This window comes from Myotis davidii, unplaced genomic scaffold (assembly GCF_000327345.1).
Source record: "Myotis davidii unplaced genomic scaffold, ASM32734v1 scaffold4067, whole genome shotgun sequence".
Lineage (NCBI taxonomy): Eukaryota > Metazoa > Chordata > Mammalia > Chiroptera > Vespertilionidae > Myotis > Myotis davidii.
Window position 1 is genome coordinate 4,815 of NW_006297472.1, and position 2,951 is coordinate 7,765.

General features: G+C 45.6%; 1 long non-coding RNA gene across 1 annotated transcript; it reads left to right on the top strand.

Moving 5' to 3' along the window:
• Window positions 1-2,311: 2,311 nt before the first annotated feature.
• LOC107184569 lies at window positions 2,312-2,651 on the top strand. Its single transcript, XR_001515422.1, has 2 exons — window positions 2,312-2,414; window positions 2,566-2,651. It is a non-coding gene; the product is annotated as an uncharacterized LOC107184569 (long non-coding RNA).
• The last annotated feature ends 300 nt before the right edge of the window (window positions 2,652-2,951 follow it).

Sequence of the window (2,951 nt, forward strand, 5' to 3'; positions counted from 1 at the left end):
TGTTTTTGTTGTTTTCATGAAGGCCTTGTTTTGGGCCTTTGAAATCCAATGCTTGGAACTTCCTCAGTTCCTCTTTCTCACCCACATCTAATCTAGGAGCAAGCCTTGCCCACCCCACCTTCAATGTTATTCAGAATCTGGCTTTCCCCACTCCCTCAGCACCCAACCAGCCTCAGCTCACATCATTGCTGGCTTAGAGGTGCAGTCACCTTCTCTCTGAGCTCTGGTTTCCACCCTCAACCTTACAGTCTCTTCTCTGCATAGCCTCCAAAGCAACGGTCGCCAACCTTTTGGACCTCATGGACCACAGACCACTGGTTGGCGACCGCTGCTCCAGAGGACACTTGTGAACATCAGGGTCAGGGCATCTTCCTCCTCTGCTCACAGCCTTTCAGGACCCGTACCTCACTCAGGATAAAACCCAGTCCTCCTTGTGGCCTACCAGGACCTGCACAATCTGCTTGTCACCTTCCTGCCCTCATCTCCCCCACTCTCCCACTCACTCACTCCACTCCAGCCAATGGGCCTCCTCTTTACTCTTTGTTCAAATAAGATCACATTCGTAGGTCCTGGGGGGTTAGGACATGGGCCTATCCTCTGCAGGTCAGCATCCAACCAACTGCACTTACTGTGTGCTAGGCAGGGTGCTAAGCACTTCGGGTAATCTCACCAAAGTCCCCCAACACCATTCCATGAAGTACATATGCCTATTATCTCCCCCTCTCCAATGAACTCAGAGAGGTACAGCTATATATATATAATTTGATGTCAGAGAGGACGGGAGAGGGGAAGAGAGAGATAGAAACATCAGTGATGAGAATCATATTGGCTGCCTCCTGCACACCCGACGTTGGGGACTGAGCCTGCAACAAGGGCATGGGCCCTGACCAGGAATCAAACCATGACCTCCCAGTCCATAGGTCAATGCTCAACCACTGAGCCATGCCAGCTGGGCTAGGTGCAGCATCTTGCTCAAGGTCACACAGGAATCAGGATTCAAACCTACCTGTGTTGGGCACAAAACTCATATTCTGTGTGAGGCACAAAACAGGTTCCTGGTTCTGGGCCAACGTCGGACAGCCAGGCAGCAAACTTTCCTGGCACGTCTGTTCTTCGCCAGCCCCTGGGCCAGGCACTGGGGGTGTGGAGGAAAGAAAGGAAGGGTGCATGCCTGGAGAGTTGCTGGGAGAAGTGGCAGAGGGCAGAGTGTATTATCCATCAGACCTTTCCAACAGTACAATCAGATATGAGTCCTGCCTTCTGAGCCATGCCCTTGGCCAGAGACATCCACAGGGGGAAATTAAGGCCAGGAGTTTGTCATGAAGAAAAGGACAAAGGAATATAGTTCAAATCCATAGGGCATGTGTCAAGTACAAATAACATTTAAACGGCACTTACTTCGTGCCACAGATGGTTTTATGTTTGACAAACTCATGGACTCCTCCTGTTTTATAAGGAGGCAAACCAAGGCACAAGAGGTTGAGTTGCCCAAGGTCACACAGCAGGAAAGAGAGATGGGATTCAAACCCAACTCTGCCCATCATCATCATTGGTTTTTAAATATTGAGGTGAGATTTATATAACTAAAGTTAACCATGTTAAAATTCACAATTCACAATGCTATACAACCATCACCTCTGTTTAGTTCCAAAACATTTCCATCAAAAGGAATACTCAGTGGCAATTCCTCCCTCCTCTCAAACTTGGCAACCACTGGCCTTTCTGTCCTTGTGGATTTGCCTATTCTGGACATTTCCTATCAATGCAAGCACACAATATGTAACCTTTTGTGTCTGGCTTCTCTCAGCATCATGTTTTTTGAGATGCATCCTTATAGTAGCATGTATCAGAACTTCTTTCCTTTTTACGGCTGAGTAATAGTCCATGGTATGGATGTGTTCAATGGAAAAAAACGCCTTTCTTTTTCTTTGCTGTAGCCTTCCACAATTTATATGAAGCACCTGGTAATTAAACCCCAAGATCGTTAGCTCCTCCGGTTGAAACAGCCCCTGTGTTCAAACTGCAAGACAAAATAAGTTACTGTCAAGGCTACATTCTTCCAATACCTCCTCCCTGCTGGTTTACAACCCAGGCATAATTAGTAGACAGTTCCCTTCCCTGCTCCTCTTCAAACAAGCCTCTTTTGAACTCTTCACAACTTTTTCTTTAAGAATGTTTTACAGGCTTTGGAAAAATACTGATAAGACACCTCCTTAAGACATCTGCCTGGCTTGTCTCCTGAAGAACTAACACACTTTTCAATGACAGCTCCGTTGATGTCTGCTCACCTCCAGCCTAAAAATTCCCCTCCCTTCCTTGTCACCTAGCAATAGCAAGAAGGCTTTAAAGGCTGGAGAAGATTTTGTTTTTTGCCTTTTGTATTGATCAGCAATGCACTGGCCCTTTCCCTTCAGGTAAAGTAAAATAAACTCTCTCTCTCTCTCTCTCTCTCTCTCTCTCTCTCTCTCTCTCACTATTTACCAGTATCTCATCTATCCATCCATCTATCTATCTATCTATCTATCTATCATCTATCTCTTCTCTCATTTGGTAATTCTTTCACAGCCCGCATCACCGGCCCAAGACACCTAACAGGATGGACTACATTTGTTTCATCTGGTGATGGACATTTGGTTTGTTTCTGCTTTTGGCTGTTTTGAATACTTCTGCTCTGAATGTGTGCGCCAGCAATGCACATGTAATGTTTAAAATGGTTCATTTTATTTTATATGAATTTTACCTCAATATGTATAAAAAATAAGTGCCCTGGTCAGGTGGCTTGGTTGGTTGGAGCATTGGCCCGTTCACCAAAAGGATGTGGGTTTGATTCCTGGTTGGGTCACATACAGGAGGCAACCAATCAATAGTTTCTCACATCCATGTTTCTCTCTCTCTTCCTTCCTCTCTCTAAAATCAATAAATACACCCTTGGGTGAAGATTTTTTTAATCA